Below are 19524 nucleotides of genomic sequence, written 5' to 3'. Positions count from 1 at the left end.
AGACCTTAGGATGCATGCCATCAGGTCTGGGGGATTTGTCCACCTTTAGTCCCATTTGTTTGCTGAGTACTTTATCTCTAGTGATAGTGACTGTTTTAAGTCCCCCCTCACCACCGCAATAGCTCCTTGATTATCAACTGTTGGGATGTTTTTAGTGTCCTCTACCGTGAAGAACAATACAAAATATTTGTTCAAAATCTCTGCCATTTCCGTGTTTCCCGTTATTAATTCTTCAGTCTCATCCTCTAAGGGACCAACATTTACTTTAGCTACTCATTTCCTTTTTATATACCCGTAGAAGCTCTTACCGTCTATTTTTATATTTCTTGCTAGTTTGCTCTCATATGCTATCTTCTCTGTCATTATCATTTTTTTGTAATCCTTTGCTGGTTTCTAAAAAATTCCCAATCTTCTGGCGTTCCACTGTCTTTCACAACATTATATCAGACAGGAGGGGATTGGTGTCAGTGACTGTGGGGTTGGTTTATATCAGACAGGAGAGGATTGGTGACATGGAATCATAGCAGTTTACAAAACAGAACGAGGCCACTAGGCCCATCGTGTCTGTGCGGCCGAAAAAAGCTATCCAACCTAATCACACTTTCCAGCTCTTGGTCCGTAGTCCTGTAGGTTAACGCACTTCCAGTGCATATCCAAGCACTTTTGTAAATGCAATGAGGGTTTCTGCCTCTACTATTCTTTCAGGCAATAAGTTCCAGACTCCCATCTCCCTCTGGAGGTTATGCTAGAACTGTGTAAAACACTAGTTAGGACACAACTGGAGTACTCACACAGTTCTGGTCATTACATCACCCCATTGGGCCAGCCTGGGCTCACCCTATTGGGCTAGCCCGGCCTCAGTCTGTTGGGCCAGCCCGGGCTCACCCTATTGGGCCAGCACAGAAGACCCAGTCGAAAAATCAGCAGCTCATTGAGTTTATTCTCACTCTGCACACAGCGGGTGCAGAACTGAACCCAACCTTGTAAGCTGGAAATGCATCGTCACTGTCACACTGGGGAGAGACTGTTCACCTGCTCTGAGTGTGGGAAGGGATTCACTCATTCATCTGACCTGCTGAGACACCAGCGAGTTCACAAGTGACTGCAGGGGTTGGATTCTACTATTATTGCTGCTGTTAATCACATCCTAACTGAATCGTGTTCATTCTGTCAGTTGGGGATTGTTTCTGCTGATGTTAATAACCCCTATAACTGGGCTGGAGTTTAATATTTTGATATTTCAAATAACAGAGTGTGTCAATATTTGATGACTCCAAAATAAGAGACTAATTGACATCCTATTACTGACTGCTCCATTTTGGGCCTTTTCTCCTTTCTAAATCCGGATTATTTTAATTCTTATACCTTTGGTTACTCTCAGGGGTAAGTCCCAGTTTCCCATACCTTCCAGAGTTGATCTCCTAGCCTTGGTATCCAGGGAAGGTGTTGGTCACACACCAAGGATCACTAAACATAAAACCCAGTCTGTTAATCACCTTCAGATACTGGACTGAGCATGTGCCCCACAGCATCTCTCTCACCTTCGATGTGTGAATGGAGCTTCACGCCTGCAAACCTGGTTTCAATTTGTATTTGAATCCACTCAGCAAACATATTTTTAAAAAGACGCACATGTAAACCAATCACATCAAATAATTGGCAAAGATTTCGAGTCAACAAGATGAATAAGTAAACACATCACAGGCCAATAAACCAGCTCTATATTCACAGGAGAAAGTCTGTTATCTAACTCCTCGAATGTCAGTTGGTGAGATGAGCGACTGAATCACTTTCCATGTACAACACCATCCATTCCCACTGCCCCCACATTTACAGTGTTGAGTCAGGTGGGTGCACGGGTCTCACAGGCTGAACGATTGGTTGAAGGTGTATCACACACACAACATGTGTCCTGTTTCTCCCCGCTGTGATTGGTGTTTTTACAAAGGCTGATGAGAAGGTGATCCTGATCAATCCGGGAATCTGTCAAATCTTGAGGCGATGTTTGGATTGAGTTTCCCAGCTGCAGATCCTCCCCTTCTAATACCCGGCAAATAAATGGTGCTTACAAACATTGTTACTTTAAATACAGGATAGAGATACAGAACAGACAATTCTAGATCCGACACAACATTCTGTTCCCCCGGGGGGGGGCCTGTCACCGGGAGAAAGCCCCGCAGCTGCCACCCGCTCGGGGAAAGGCCGGAGACCCACAGCGGGTGTGTGTGAGGCGGATAATGCGGAGTGTTGTCTCTCGGGCGGGACGGCGGGGCCTGGGCCCGCACACGGTGTGTGTGAAGCCCGCGGCCCCCCGGGGTTTATTAATCCGCTCCCTCCCTCCGCCCAACTCTCAGCTGCTGCCTCAGACACAGCCGCCCCACCGCGCATGCTCAACTCACGCTGCCCGGGTGATTGACGGCGGTTCCGGGCCAATAGGAAGAGCAGGGGGCGGGTCCGGAGGACCGAGCGGGCGGTTGGTCCTCCAAGCAATCGGAGTGTGCGAGGGGCGGGGCTTGCGGCCATCATTTCCCCCCCCTTCTAGTGGGCGGGGCTGAGCCCGGATCTCCCGCACTGAGCATGCGCGGGCGGCGGTGGCGACAGTTGGTGGAGCCCGAATGATGTGGGACACGAGACGGTGGGTTGTCGGCGCGGGGCAGGAATTGGAGCCGCGAGTGGAGCTGGTGAGTGACATAAACACCTGGTGTAGGGCCCAGGGCCCAATAACAGGCCAGAGGCTGAGCCCGGGGTTGTCCCGCCCGCCCGCGGGGACAGGGCCTCAGGCTCCCCGGGACACCCCACTAAATGCATTTTAGAAGCAGGAGAGAAATGGGAGGCATTCTAAACCAAATGGTCCAATTTAAAGGTGACCACAAATCTGTGAGGGGCAGGATCAGCTGATCAATCTGTTAATGCATTAATAGCAGTATAGAGCACAACAACAAGCTCATTATGGTCAACCTTTATCAGTCACTAGTTAGAGACTTGTCTTCAATACTGGCCACCACACTTTGGAAAGAACATCAGTATTAACTTTCAAAACGATAAATGCATCATGATTTTATGGGACTGGGATTTACAGCTTTCGGGGACAAGAAAGGAAAAAATGTTCCTTAGAAACTAGAATTGCCTGTTCTGAATTTCTATCCTGTAGTTACAGTGATGACTTTTGTAAACTCCTTTTACAGGGAGGATTTGCAGACGGGAAACTCAAACCAAACATCACAGATCTGACAGAATCACTTGATTCATCAGGACCTGAATATCATCGGCCTTTGAACGTGGAAAGAGAAATGTTCGCCTATTCTGTTTGTGAGAAAAGATTTTAAAATCAGTGTGACTGGAAAAGCACCGAGACATACACACCTGAGTGAGAGTGTTCCAGTGCACTGACTGTGGAAAGAGCTTTAACCAGTTACACAGCCTGAAAAAACATCGCACCATTCACAGCGGGGAGAAACTGTAAACGTGTTGTGGATGAGGCTTCAACTGATCATCCAACCTGGAGAGACACAAGGACACCCGCACCATGGAGAAACCGTGGAAATGTGGGGACTGTGGAAAGGTGTTCAGATCACCGTCTGAGCTGGAAACTCATCGACGATTTCACACTGGGGAGAGGCCGTTCACCCATCCCCTGTGTGGGCAGGGATTCAGTCAGTCCTCTCATCTCATTGAACACCAACGTGTTTACTCTGATAAGAGACCTTTTAAATGTTCTGACTGTGAGAAGAGCTTTAAATGCAGAAGTGATTTGATGAGGCACGAATGCAGTCACACTGGGAAGAGGCCGTTCACCTGCTCCGTGTGTGGGAAGGGATTCACTAATTCTTCCGGTCTCATTGACCACCAACGTGTTCATTCTGATAAGAGTTTAAATGTTCTGACTGCGAGAAGAGCTTTAAATGCAAAAGGGAACTGCTGATACGCCAGCGCACTCACACTGAGGAGAAGCCGTTCACCTGCTCCATGTGTGGGAAGGGATTCACTTGGTCGTCCAACCTGCTGATACACCAGCGACTTCACACGGGGAAGAGGACGTATACCTGCTATGTTTGTGTGGTGAGGTTCATTTATTCATCCACTCTACTGAGACATGGGTGAGTTCACAACAGACTGCAAGGATTGGATTCTGCTGTTAATCAGATACAGGACTAAACCAAGTACATTCTGATAGTTGGGGTTTGTTTCTGCTGATAATAACCTATGTAACTGGGCTATAGTTTGATATTCTGTATAAATGTCTCTAATATCAGCTTTCTTTTAAACACCAGGTCTCCCGTCCTTGATATCTTAATGATAAGATGAGTTGTTATGAAGTGAGGGCAATCCACCTTGGAACTGTGTTCCTAGAACAGAGTGCCTGTAATAAAACAGGGGAACTGCAGGCAATAATATGTTGCGAGGAACCAGATATAATACGGATTACTGAGTGATGGCTACAGATACGTATTTAGAAAAGATAGAGGGGGAAAAGGGAGAGGGAGAATAGTTGTACTTATTCGAGATAATAGAATGGCAATAGAAAGACAGAAATAGAATCCATGTGGATCGAGATAAAAGATAATAAAGGATCAGTCACACAAATAGAGTGTACAAACTACCTAATAGTGGAAAGGAGTTGGAGATAGAAATATAAAAAATTAGGGCAATGAATAAAAAACCTAGAATAATCTTGGGGGATTTCAACTATGCCAGAAGAGGTAGTTAAAGGGGAAAAGTGAATGGAGCCCTTTCTAACCCAGTGTGTAAGAAGCACAACAAGGGAGGATCTGCTACTAGATCTAGTAATGGGGAATGAACCAGAGCAGGTAAGAGAATTAAAAGCAGAGGAACTTCTAAGCAATAGTGACCTTAATATAACATGCTTTAAGATGATAATTGAGAAGAACAGAAGTATGCCAAAAAACAAGGTAATCGATTGGGGAAAAGCTGAGAATCGAACTTGGGGAAATCAAATGGACAACAATATTGGCAAACAATGACAGAACAGCAATGAGAAACATTTGAAATGGTGCTCAACAGAGTCCAGGAATAATATATTCTGCTAAAAATAAACCAATAATGGTCACCATGGGTGAATAAAGACATAAGGGGGAATTGAGGGTAAGGAAAGAGGCACACACTAAGTACATGGACAGCAGGGGAGAGCATGACGAGAGAATATGAAGCGATTAGGAGAGAAGTCAAAAAAGCAATTAGGAAGGCAAACGGGAACTATGAAATTAAGTCATCAAGAAACATTTTTAAAAATTGTAAAATCTTCTACAGACTCTGAAATAAAAAAAGGAAAGTTGGGTGGGGATAGGCCGCTAAGGGATGGAGAGGATTAAATCCCAGGCAGCGATAACAAAATGGCAGAAACATTAAATCATTACTTTGCTTCAGTACTTACCATGGAGACAGGCCAGGTGGGCATGACATCGGAAGATGAGATTACAAATGATAGACATGCATTTAAAATTAGAAGAGAAAGATTAAATAAACTAGTCAAGTTAAAAGAGGATAAAACCCCTGATCCGGACAGATTTCATCCACACATCTTAAAAGAATCTAGGGAAGAGATAGCAGAGGCACTGTTACACATATTTAATAATTCTTTACAAAAAGGTGTCGTGCCAGAGGACTGCCGCATAGTTAACGTAATACCCAGAGATAGAACGTGTCCAAGGACCTATAGACCAGTCAGCTTAACATTGGCCGTAGGAAAAATAACGGAATCCCAACTGAAGGAGAACACAGAAAAACATCTAGAAACCAAAAATATAATAATGAGTAGTCAGCATGGATTTCAAAAGGGAAAGTCTTGCTTGACCAACCTCATTGAATTTTTTGATGAGTTAACAGAGAGTAGACAAGGGTAATGCAATACTTATCTAGATTTCCAAACGGCCTTCAATAAGGTACCACATAATAGACTAATGAACAAGGTCAGAGCATGCAGAATCAGGGATAACAGCAGAATGGATAGCTAACTGGCTTCAAGGCAGAAAGCAGAGAGTAGGGGTAAAGGGTAGCTATTCAAAGTAGCAAAAGATGGAAAGTGGGGTCCCACAAGCATCAGTGCTGGGACCACTATTGTTCACAATTTATATTAATGATTTAGACTCAGGAATCAAAAACTCAATTTCTAAATTTGTGGATGACACCAAATTGATCGGGATAGTCAATACTGAGGACTGCAATAAACTACAAGACATTAATAAACTTTCAGAACGGACATATAATTGGCAAATTAATTTCAACACATAAGTGTGAGGTATTATATTTTGGTAAGAAAAATAAGGAGGTCAAATATTACTTGGTAAATAAGAATCTAAATGGGGTAGAGAAGCAAAGGAATCTGGGAGTACAAATACACAAACCACTAAAAGTAGTGAAGCAGCTCAACAAGGCCATGACAAAGGCAAACCAACCACTAGGGTTTATTTCTAGAGCTATAGATTTGAAAAGTAGGGAAGTTATGCTAAACTTGTATCAAACCTTGGTTAGACCACACTTGGAGTACTGCGTACAGTTCCGATTGCCATATCAGAAAAGGGATATAGAGGCACTGGAGAGAGTGCAAGGATGACACCAGAAATGCAAATTTATACCCATCAGGAAAGGATGAACAGGCTGGGTCACTTTGTTCTCGAAAAGAAAAGGCTGAGGGGTGACCTAATAGGGGTCTTTAAAATACTGAAAGGTTTTGATAGAGTAGACAGAGAGAGAGTGTTTCCACTTGTGGGGAAGAGCAAAACTAGAGGTGATCAATATAAGATAGTCACCAAGAAATCCAATAGGGAATTCAGGAGAAACGTCGTTACCCAGAGAGTGGTGAGAAAGTGGAACTCGCTACCACAGTGGTTGAAGCAAATAGTATAGATGCATTTCAGGAGAGGCTAGATAAGTATGAGGGAGAAGGGAACAGAGGGTTATGCTGATAGATTTCGCTGAGGAGAGATGGGAGGTGGCTCGAGTGGAGCATAAACTCCGGCATGGACTGGTTGGGCTGAATGGCCTGTTTCTGTGCCATATATTCTCTGTAATGTTTAAAAGATGGATCTACAGGGTGTCCAAGTCTGACCAGAGAGAACACTCTATTATATCACAAAGTCCCCTTCAAACAGCCTGGGCAGATTTCCACTCCCCATTCCACATTTCACTCCTAGGTCTTGGTCGGGGAGGCGCCGGGAGGTCGGGGAGGTCTGAGGAGCAGGAGGCCCGAAGGTCAGTGTGGAGTTCAATTCTGACGAGGATCTCATCACCCTTCGTCTGGGCAGGAAAGTGGTTGGCTGTTTGATTGGTAAGTTTCTTTCTTTTTCTTTTAATTAGATTTTTCATAAGATAAGTCTAAGTAGAGGGATGGCAGGGCAGCTCAGTCCCATGAAGTGCATGTCCTGCGGCATGTGGGAAGCCCTGGGCGCTTCGCGCGGCCTAGACAACTATGTGCAGTAGGTGTCTCCCGCTTCAACTACTTGAGCTCCGTGTTTCGGAGCTGGAACGGCAGCTGGAGTCACTACGGTGCATTGCGAGGCTGAGAGCTATGTGAATAGCACGTTTCAGGAGGTGGTCACCCCACAGCTTAAAATCGTGCAAGCAGAGGGGAAGTGGGTGACCACCAGACAGAGTAAGAATGCTGGGAAGGTAGTGCAGGAGTCCCCCCGTGAGCCCATCTCTCGTTCAAACCGATATTCACTTCTGAGCATCGGTGAGGGCGATGGTGTTTCTGGGGAGTGCAGCCAGAGCCAATTCCAAGGCACCAGGAGTGGCTCAGCTGCACAGGGGGGACAGACGAAGAATAAAAGAGCTGTAGTGATGGGGGATTCTATAGTTAGGGGAACAGAGAGGCGTTTCTGTGGCCGCAGACGTGACTCCAGAATGGTACGGTGCCTCCCTGGTGCCAGGGTCAACGATGTCACAGAGCGGACGCAGGGCATTCTGGGCGGGGGGGGTAAACAGCTGGAAGTCGTGGACCAACAACATAGGTAGAAAGAGGGATGAGGTCCTACAATCAGAATTTAGGAAGCTAGGAAGAAAATTAAAGGATAAGACCTCAAAGGTAGTAATCTCCAGGTTACTACCGGTGCCATGTGCTAATGAGTACAAGGATAGAAGGATAGAGAGGATGAATGTGTGGCTGGAGAGTTGGTGTAGGTGGGAGGGCTTTAAATTCTGGAGGCATTGGGACTGCTTCCGGGGGAGATGGGATCTGGACGGGTTGCATCTCAACAGCACCAGGACCAATATACTCGCGCGGAGTTTTGCTCGTGCTGTTGGGGAGAGTTTAAAATAGCTTGGTAGATGGATGGGAATATGAGAACAAATTCAATAGGAAGGAAGTAAAGCAGGAATTGGATTGCAAGTATTTAGAAAGCGAATCTGTAAGACAGAGGAAACGAGGGTTAGTAAGTAGTAATCAGGGTGGTCTTCCTGTGCTAAATGGTATATACTTTAATGCAAGGAGTATAGTGAATAAGGCAGATGAGCTAAGAGCACAGGTAGATATTTGGGAGTATGACATTATAGCCATTACAGAGACATGGCTGAAAGAGGGACAGGTTTGGCAGCTCAATATTCCTGGTTACAGGATTTTTAGACCAGACCGAGAGGGGGTGGGGAGCTCGCGTCACGGTACTGATTAAAGAAACTATTACAGCGGTGAGGAGGGATGATATGTTAGAGGCATCATCAAATGAGGCCATATGGGTCAAATTGAAAAATAAAAAAGGGGTGATCACACTGCTGGGTGTGTATTATAGACCCCCAAACAGTGGGAGGGAGATAGAGGAGCAAATATGCAGGCAAATTGCTGTGAAGGCCAAACATCATAGGGCAGTAATAGTAGGGGATTTAAACTATCCTAATATTGTTTGGGACAAATATAGTGTGAAGGGTATAGAGGGTGGGGAATTCTTACAATGCATTCAAGTGAGCGTTTTTAGTCAGTTTGTAACAAGCCCAACACGAGAGGGGGTGGTTTTGGATTTAGTTTTGGGGAATGAAGCTGGGCAGGTTGAAGGGGTATTAGTGGGAGAGCACTTGGGTGCTAGTGACCATAATTCAGTCAGATTCAAATTAGTTATGGATAAGGACAAGGATAGGCCTGGAATAAAAGTCCTAAATTGGGGAAAAGCTAACTTTGCTAGGTTGAGGAGTGATTTGGCCACAGTGGACTGGAAACAGCTACTTGTGGGTAAATCAGTGTCGGAACAGTGGGAGGCATTCAAGCAGGAGATCTGGAAGGCTCAGGCCAAACATGTGCCCTTAAAGAAAAAGGGTGGGAGTCCACTGGATGTCTAGGGACTTACAGGGGAGGATAAAGAACAAAAGGGAAGCTTATGTTATATACCGACGGCTAAATACTTTAGAATCTTTGGAGGAATATAGAAAGTTAAGACGTAAAAAAAAAAAGCATATTAGGAATGCTAAGAGAGAGCATGAAAAATTCTTGGCTAGTAAAATTAAGAAAAACCCTAAGATGTTCTATAAATATATTAAGAGCAAGAAGGTAACTAAGGAAAGGGTAGGGCCTATTAGCGACCATGAGGGTAATCTTTGTGTGGAGACGGAAGATGTTGATATGGTTCTTAATGAATACTTTGCGTTTGTTTTCACAAAGGAAAGGTGCAATGCAGATACTGCTATCGAGGAGGAGTGAAATTCTGGATGAAATAAAAATAGTGAGAGAGGAGTTATTAAGGCTTTGAAAGTAGATAACGCCCCAGGCCCAGATGAAGTGAATCCCAGGCTGTTGAGCGAAGTAAAAGAGGAAATAACAGAGCCTTGACCATCATTTTCCAGTCCTCTTTGGATTTGGGCATGGTGCCGGAGATCTGCTAATGTGGTACCCGTGTTTAAGAAGGGAGAAAGGGATAGGCCGAGTGATTACAGGCCTGTCAGCCTAACCTCAGTGGTGGAAAAATTATTGGAAAGACTCCTGAAAGACAGGATAAATCTACATTTGGAAAGGCAAGGATTAATTAGAGACAGTCAGCACGGATTTGTTAAGGGAAGATTGCGTTTGACTAATCTGTGAATTTTTTGAGGAGGTAACCAAGAGGGTCGACGAGGGTAGTGTGTATGATGTAGTGTATATGGACTTTAGCAAAGCTTTTGATATGGTCCCACATGGTAGACTGAAGGTTAAAGCCCATGGGATCCAGGGCAAAGTGGCTAGTTGGATTCAAAATTGGCTTCGAGGTAGGAAGCAAAGGGTAATGGTTGATGGATGTTTTTGTGACTGGAAGGATGTTTCCAGTGGGGTTCCGCAGGGCTCAGTACTTGGTCCCTTGCTTTTTATGGTATATGTCAATGATTTAGATTTAAATATAGGAAGTATGATTAAGAAGTTTGCAGATGACACTAAAATTGGCTGTGTGATAATGAGGAAGAAAGTCATGGACTGCAGGAGGATATTAGGTGGGCAGAGCAATGGCAAATGAAATTTAATTTGCAGAAGTGTGAGGTAATGCACTTTGGGAGGGCTAATAAGGAAAGGGTATACACATTAAGCGGTAGGCCACTTAATAGTGTAGATGAACAAAGGGACCTTGGAGTGCTTGTCCACAGAACCCTGAAAATAGCAGGCCAGGTGGATAATGTGGTTAAGAAGGCATATGGAATGCTTGCCTTTATTGGCCAAGGCATAGAATATAAGAGCAGGGAGGTTATGCTTAAATTGTATAATACTCTGGTTAGGTCACAGCTGGAGTACTGCGTGCATTCTGGTCGCCGCATTATAGGAAGGACGTGATTGCACTAGAGAGGGTGCAGAGGAGATTTACTAGGCTTCTGCCTGGAATGGAGAATCTTAGTTATGAGGACAGATAGGATGGGCTGGATTTGTTCTCATTGGAACAGTAGAGGTTGAGAGGGGACCTCATTGAGGTGTACAACATTTTGAGGGGCTTGGAAATAGTGGATAGCAAGGGCCTATTTCATTGGTGGAGAGGTCTATTATGAGGAGGTATAGTTTTAAGATGGTTGGTGGAAGGTTCAGAGGGGATTTGAGGGGGGGGGGGATGCTTCTTTATGCAGAGGGTTGTGGGGGTCTGGAACTCGCTGCCTGGAAGGGTGGTGAATGCAGAATCCTCACCACGTGTAAAAGGTGCTTGGATGGGCATTTAAAGTGCCGTAACCTGCAGGGTTACGAACCTAGAGCTGTTAATTGGGATCAGATTGGATGACCTTTTGTTGGCTGGCGCACATACGATGGTAAGTACTGCAGGGAATCGAATATGGCCAGAGTGATCTGGACTAGTTTCAATCGTCTGGATGGGTCAGAGAGGAATTTTCCCAGATTTTTTTCCCCCAATTAGCCTGGGTTTTCATCTTTTGTTGTCGGCTGGCATGGACACGATGGGCCCGAAATGGCCTCCTTCTGCGCTGTAAATTTCTATGTTTCTATATGGAAATAGACAGTCTTAGTTATGCTGCAGATTAGTGGTCACAAACTTACTTTCGGGTTATGTATGACACTAAGATTGCGAACAGCCTGGTTCAGTCTCAGACAGAAGTTGGGGAGAGGGATGGAGTCAGTGACCAGGAAATGAGGCCTGTGGCAATGACAATTACAAATATCAGAATATTTCACCGGCTATCACGTGTAAAATGTGTGGATGAATTTTTAAAAATTAAATCGGATCCAAAAATGGGTTAACTGATTCAGAAAGTAACGGATTTCAAATCTTATGCAATACAGTTCAATAAAGGGGTGGTTCAAAGCAATTTCAATTGAGTTTAAAGTGAGACACTGCAGTTTAAGTCTACTACAACCACATGCCATGTACTCAAATGGAACAAGTTTGGGGTTTGATATGACAGAAGGCGAACGAGGTGAGAAGTGATACAAGTTAGATTAAGAAAAAGCCCTAAAATGGAACAGTCGATAACAGAACATGAATTAGTCTCCTGATTATGGAGGAATCAAATATTCCACACACTGTGTTTGAAACAAAGGTAATTTATTCAACATTTATACACAATATTAATCTCCATGTCAGGTATAAGGATACAAAAGCAAAATACTATGAATGCTGGAATAAAAACAGAAAATGCTGGAAATCGGATCCAAAAATGGGTTAACTGATAGTTAGGCTGAAATGCAAGGAGTATAGCGAATAAGGTGGATGAGCTAAGAGCACAGGTAGATACTTGGGAGTATGACATTATAGCCATTACAGAAACATGGTTGAAAGAGGGGCATTGTTTTGCAGATCAATATTCCTGGTTACAGGATTTTTCGACAAGACACAGAGGGGAGGTAAAAAGGGGGGGGGCGTCATGGTACTGATTAAAGAAACTATTACAGTGGTGAGGAGGGATGATGTGTTAGAGGGATCATCAAATGAGGTCATATGGGTCGAATTGAAAAATAAAAAAGGGGCGATCACACTGCTGGCCATGCATTATAGACCCCCAAACAGTGGGAGGGAGATACAGGAGCAAATATGTAGGCAAATTGCTGTGAAGTCCAAAAGACATAGGGTCGTAAGGTTGAAGGGGTATTAGTGGGAGAGTACTTGGGTGCCTATGACCATAATTCAGTCAGATTCAAGTTGGTTATGGATAAGGGCAAGGATAGGCCTGGAATAAAAGTCCCGAATTGGGGAAAAGCTAATTTTGCTATGTTAAGGAGTGATTTAGCCACAGCTACTTGGGGGGCATAGTTTTAAGTTGGTGGAAGGTTTAGAGGGGATTTGAGGGGGTCTTCTTTATGCAGAGGGTGGTACGGATGTGGAACTCACTGTCTGGAAGAGTGGTGGATGCAGAAACCCTCACCATTTTTAAGAGCTGATTGGATAGGCACTTAAAGTGCCGTAACCTGCAGGGTTACAGACCTAGAACTGGTAATTGGGATTAGACTGGATAACCTCTTGTTGGCTGGCACAGATATAATGGTAAGTACTGCAGGGAATCGAATACGGTCAGGGTAATCACCTGGGCTAGTTTCAATTGCCTGGATGGGCCAGAGAGGAATTTTCCCAGATTTTTTTCTCCCAAAATGGCCTGGGTTTTTTTATCTGTTTTTTGCCTCTCCCAGGAGATCACATGGCTCTGGTTGGGGTGGAGTGTAGAATCTTTCAGTGTAAGGGGTGTGGCAGGTGTCTGAGGCGGACTGGTTGGGCTGGGTGCTCTTTGCCTTTCCGCCATTGTTCATAGGTTTATATGTAACCTTCAGGGCTGCTGACCAAGGGCTGTGCAGCTCTTTGTCAGCTAGCGCAGACACGATGGGCCAAAATGCCCTCCTCCTGTGCTGTAAATTTATATGTTTCTATGTTTCTATCTCAGCAGGTCAGGCAGCGTCTGTGGAGAGGAAGCGGAGTTAACATTTTGGGTTGATGACACTTCGTCAGAACTGGAGAATGTTAGGAAAGAACCGATTCTTACCCAGCACTGAAAGGGGGAGGGGAAAGGGAAGAAAGGACAACAGGGAAGGTCTGTGATAGGTTGGAAGACAGGAGAGATTAGAGAGACAAAAGAGACGATGTGCCGAATTCAAATGGTAATGCCAGAAGTTAGAAAAACAGTAGTCAAGATAGGGTGTGAATGGTGGGATAATGCCCAACTACCATTAGAGACAAGGAGTGGGAAGGGGGCCAAAGATTGGCGGTGGTTACGCTCTGAAATTTTTGAACTCGATGTTGAGTCCAGAAGACTGTAAAGTGCCTAAACGAAAGATGAGGTGCTGTTCCTCGAGCTTGAGTTGAGCTTTGTTGGAATAGTCTAGGAGACGAGGACAGAGAGGTTAGGTATAGGGGTTATTAAGATCATCAGAAACAAACACTAACTGCCAGAATGAACATCAGCATCATCATAGGCAGTCCCTCAAAGCGAGGATGACTTGCTTCCACGCCAAAAAGGGATGAGTTCACAGGTGTTTCAATAAAGGACCTAATATTCCAGATCCCGAACTACATCGTGAAGGGTGGAAGATGCCTGTGCTTGGATTTTTTTTAAGGTGTGGTGGCCGTTGCACACCAGCCACCACATGGGCTTGACAGAGCTAGGTCTTGGTCCAGTGACAGGGATTACCCAAGACTTACTGGAGACAAACTCTGCTGCACAAACCGAACGCGCACACACATCACAGTGTGGGCTGGCCTGTGCTGCCCTTGGACCCTCGTCGCTTCCCTCTACGGACTCTTGCCGCTCCTTCGCCCCTCCTGCTGTGCCTGCCCGCATTGCAATCAGCGATCTGGCTTTGTAGCCATCGCCCTCCTGCAGCAGCACACGCTGCTCCCTCCAATGGCACTGGCCTGCTGATGGTCTTTCAAGCCGTAACCGCGCCGATTTCCGGGCCCGGCCGCCGCAGCACGCTGCTCCCTCCAATGGCACCGGCCTGCTGTGCAACCACAGTAAATCCTGTTCTATTCACTAATGCAGCCTTTCAATGGTGGGGCTTTTACCCAGCATTCCCCGCGAGCCACAGTAAATCCTGTTCTATTCAATAATGCAGCCTTTCAATGGTGGGGCTTTTACCCAGCATTCCCCGCGAGGGAGAATGTGCCGCTCCCAGACTACAGGAGCTGAGTGCGCAGGCGCAGGACGTGGCTGGGTTTCGAGCATGCGCGGCGCGTGCAATGACGGCGAAGACGCGTGAAGCATCTGCTGTGCAGAAGCGCTCATTTTCAGCAGGGCGAAGGGGAGTAATGGACGAGCGAGCACTCGGGGAGGCTTCATAAACAACCGGTGCCCGCCTCAAGCCCGAATAATAATCGGACTATCGGCGGTTGCAGCTTCAGGGGCTTTCTCCCGGTCACAGGCCCAGGCTAACGGTGGCCATCTTGGTACAGGAAGACTGGTTAAACGCTCCGCCATCTTACTTGAGTTAGTGACAATGCGCATGTGCGGACATCTTGGTACAGGAACAAAGTGAGTGATGTCAGTGTCTGTTTCCAGCCGGGTCCTGGTGGGTAAAGGGATGTGGGAGATTTTATGGGATTAACTATTTGCACTTTTTTGGACACAGGCGTCTGCCAAGCCACGCCCCCTTCTCGGACCGCAGTTTTAAAGCCCCGCCCCCTGTCAAGCGGCGTCCCCACCCCCCCGGCGGAATCGTTCATCCATGTGAAGCCAGAAGCAGGACCTGAGGCACCGACTCTCTCCGCTGGTCAGCACCTTAACGGGAGGAAAAGGAGGGTAACCAGTGAGTGTAGAATTGAACCCAGCCAGAGTCAGCACCTACAGGGGTGGAGAGGGGAACCACTGAGTGTGGAACTGAACCCGGCCAGAGTCAACACCTTCAGAGGAGGAGAGTGAGGGGACCCAGTGAATGTATTTCTGAACCCAGCCAGAATTGGTGGGTGAAAACTGGGAGTGGAGGAGAAACAGTCTAGAAATGTGCGATGGTTTGGATTTCAGCACAGCAGGAGGGACAGTGTGTGGGACAGGGATTTACAGCTTTGGAAGAACAAGAGAGGAAATAATGTTCCATGGAAACTAGATGTGTCTATTCTGAATTTATGTCTTGTACTGACAGTGATGAGTTTTATTATCTCCTTTTACAGAATATTAGAAGGGGAGATTTTCAGACAGGAAACACAAACCAAACATCACGTCAAGATCTGACGGAGTCAATCGATTCATCAGGACCTGAATATCATCGGTCTTTGAAAGAGGGAAAAATGTTTGTCTGTTCTGCCTGTGGGAAAAGATTTAAAATATCAGTGTGACTGGAAAGGCACCGAGACACACACACCCAAGTGAGTGTTCCAGTGCACTGCCTGTGGAAAGAGCTTTAACCAGTTACAAAGCCTGAAAAACCATCGCACCATTCACAGCGCGAAGATAGTGTAAACGTGTTGTGTGATGGGCGAGGCTTCAACTGATCGTCCAACGTGGAGAGTCACAAGGATACCCGCACCATGGAGAAACCGTGGAAATGTGGTGACTGTGGGAAGGTATTCAGATTACCGTCTGAGCTGGAAATTCATCGACGAAATCACACTGGGGAGAGGCCATTCACCTGCCCCGTGTGTGGGAAGGGATTCACTGGGTCATCCCAACTTGTAACTCACCAGCGAGTTCACACTGGTGAGAGGCCATTCACCTGCTCTGATTGTGGGCAGGGATTCACTCGGTCATCCGAGCTGCTGATACACCAGCGAGTTCACACTGGGGAGAGGCAGTTCACTTGCTCTGAGTGTGGGAAGGGGTTCACTTGTTCATCCCAGCTTGTAGTTCATCAGCAAGTTCACACTGGGGAGAGGCCGTTCACTTGCTCTGAGTGCGGGAAGCGATTCACTTGTTCATTCCCCCTGCGGAAACACCAGCGAGTTCACACTGGGGAGAGACCATTCAACTGCTCTGAGTGTGGGAAGGGATTCACTACGTCATCCAGCCTGCTGTTACACCAGCGAGTTCACACTGGGGAGAGACCATTCACCTGCTCTGAATGTGGGAAGGGATTCACTCAGTCATCGAACCTGCTGACACACCAACGAGTTCACAAGTGACTGCAGGGGTTGGAATGTGCTGTTATTGCTGCTGTTAATCACAACCCCTACTGAATCATGTTCATTCTGACAGTTGGGGTTTGTTTCTGATGATATTAATAACCCTATAACTGGGCTGGACTTTAATATTCTGGATATATTGCTGATTGTGTTCTGGGGCTGCAGTGTCCATTTTAGAAATTGCTGTGTGTTATCTTTCCCCTTAATTCAGCAACTCTCAACAGAAATTCAGTTTGCAATAAAATTATGCATTTTAATGTTAATCTTAAATTGATCTTTGGTACAAAATCTCCAATAGTGTCAAAGTTTCCACTGAATAAAATCTCCAATTGGAAAGAGCTTGCTGACAATTCTTACTGACTTGCACATTACACACAGGCCCCTCCATTATCCACCAGAAAGAAGGGAATGGGAATTGATGGGGAATCAGTGTCCCCAAATTTAGCCCCTCCCGTCTGGTCTAGCAATCCCCTCGGCACGGGAATGGAGACAAGTCCAGACCAAAACTGTGCACAAAGCTCCAGATGTGGTCTTAACAATGCCCTGTACAGTTGTAGCAGGACTTCCCTACTTTTATACTCCATTCCCCTTGCAATAAAGGCCAGCATTCCATTTGCCTTCCTGATTATTTGCTTTACCTGCATGCTAATTTTTTGAGTTTCATGTACGAGAACCCTCAGATCCCTCTGTACTACAGCATTTTGTAATTGTCCCCATTTAAATAATAATTAGCTTTTTTATTTTTTCTACCAAGGAGATAATCTGACATTTTATCACATTATAGTGCATCTGCCAGATTCTTACCCGCTCACTAAGCCTATCTATATCCCTTTGTAGATTTGTTGCGTCCTTCTCACAACTTGCTTTCCCACCTATCTTTGTAGCATCAGCAAATTTGGCTGCATTACACTCGGTCCCTTCATCAATCATTAATATAAATGGTAAATAGTTGAGGCCCCAGCACTGATCCCTGCGGCACCCCACTAGTTACAGTTTGGCAACCTAAAAATGATCCATTTATCCCGACTCTCTGTTTTGTGTTAGTTAGCCAATCCTCTATCCATTCTGATATATTACCCCCAACCCCGTGAGCTTATAGCTTGTGCAGTAACCTTTTGTGTGGCACCTTATCGAATGCTTTCTGGAAATGCAAATGTACGACGTTAACTGGTTCTCCTTTATCAACTCTGCTCATTACATTTTCAAACAACTCCAGCAAATTTGTCAACCATGATTTCCCTTTCATAAAACCATGCTGACTCTGCTTGACTGCAACATGATTTTCTAAATGTCCTGCTACTAATTCCTTAATGATGGATTCCAGTATTTTCCCAATGACCGATGGTAGGCTAACTGGTCTATGGTTTCCTGCTCTCTGCCTCCCTCCTTTCTTGAATTAGGGTGTTATATTTGCAGTTTTCCAGTCTGCTGGGAGCTCTCCAGAATTCAGGTAATTTTGGTAGATTACAACCAGTGCATCCACTATCTCTGCAGCCACTTCTTTTAAGACCCTAGGATGCATGCTATCAGGTCCGGGGGATTTGTCCACCTTTAGTCCCATTAGTTTGCTTAGTACCTTATCTCTAGTGATAGTGACTGTTTTAAGTACCCTCCCCCCCACCCCCAACACCGCAATAGCCCCTTGATTATCAACTGCTGGGATGTTTTTAGTGTCCTCTACCGTGAAGAACAATACAAAATATTTGTTCAAAATCTCTGCCATTTCCATCTTTTCCATTATGAATTCTCCAGTCTCATCCTCCAATGGACCAATGTTTACTTTAGCTACTCATTTCCTTATTATATACATGTAGAAGGTTTTACTGTCTTTATATTTCTTGCTAGTTTGCTCTCATCTGCTATGTTCTCTGTCTTTATCATTTTTTTAGTCGTCCTTTGCTGGTTTATAAAAATGTTCCAATCCTCTAGCCCTCCATTGTCCTTTGCAACATTATATCAGACAGGAGGGAATTGGTGTCAGTGACTGTGGGGTTGGTTTATATCAGACAGGAGGGGATTGGTGTCAGTGACTGTGGGGTTGGTTTATATCAGACAGGAGGGGATTGGTGTCAGTGACTGTAGGGTTGGTTTATATCAGACAGGAGGGGATTGGTGTCAGTGACTGTAGGGTTGTTTTATATCAGACAGGAGGAGATTGGTGTCAGTGACTGTGGGGTTGGTTTATATCAGACAGGAGGGGATTGGTGTCAGTGACTGTGGGGTTGGTTTATATCAGACAGGAGAGGATTGGTGTCAGTGACTGTGGGGTTGGTTTTTTCAGACAGGAGGAGATTGGTGACATGAAATCATAGCAGTTTGCAACACAGAACGAGGCCATTAGGCCCATCATATCTGTGCAGCCGAAAAAGAGCTATCCAGCCTAATCCCACTTTCCAGCTCTTGGTCCGTAGCCCTGTAGGTTAATGCACTTCCAGTGCATATCCAAGTACTTTCGTAAATGCGATGAGGGTTTCTGCCTCTACTAATCTTTCAGGCAGTAAGTTCCAGACTCCCATCTCCCTCTGGAGGTTATGCTAGAACTGTGTAAAACACTAGTTAGGACACAGCTAGAGTATTCACACAGTTCTGATCACCCCATCACCCTATTGGGCCAGTCCAGGCTCACCATATTGGGCCATCTGAGATTTCTTATCTCCAGAAAGTGAGATATTTTAGTAAGGCTCAAGTCACTGAAATAGACAGCTTTACCATCACTGCACAGTACACAAGGGAGCGACTGTTAATGAGAGCTCTGTTAGTGAAGTCCCCCAACATCCCAAGGTAAACTGGACGTCCCTTTAACTATAAATAGGCAGAGAAAGGGGAGTCCCTATCCCTTTAAATATCTGCCCCATTTGTACAGGGCCTTAGTGAGGCCTCACCTGCAATATTGTGTTCAGCTTTGGTCTCTTAATCTGAGGAAGGACGTTCTTGCTATTGAGGGAGTGCAGCGAAGGTTCATCAGACTGATTCGCGGACTGACATATGAGGAGAGACTGGATCAACTAGGCGTGTATTCACTGGAGTTTAGAAGGATGAGAGGGAATCTCATAGAAATTTATAAAATTCTGACTGGATTGGACAG

The 19524-nt window shown here is 45.4% G+C and overlaps 2 pseudogenes; both read left to right on the top strand.

The window, feature by feature from the left end:
• Positions 1 to 16778, top strand: part of LOC139241445 (zinc finger protein 850-like) — a 70068-nt pseudogene extending 53290 nt beyond the window's left edge.
• On the top strand, positions 2606 to 15838 carry LOC139241446 (zinc finger protein 3-like; annotated as a pseudogene).
• Positions 16779 to 19524: the final 2746 nt, after the last annotated feature.

The sequence above is a fragment of the Pristiophorus japonicus genome, unplaced genomic scaffold (genome assembly GCF_044704955.1).
Source record: "Pristiophorus japonicus isolate sPriJap1 unplaced genomic scaffold, sPriJap1.hap1 HAP1_SCAFFOLD_1081, whole genome shotgun sequence".
Taxonomy (NCBI): domain Eukaryota; kingdom Metazoa; phylum Chordata; class Chondrichthyes; family Pristiophoridae; genus Pristiophorus; species Pristiophorus japonicus.
The sequence above is the reverse complement of the archived record's forward strand: the minus strand, read 5'-3'. Positions and strand labels throughout refer to the sequence as shown.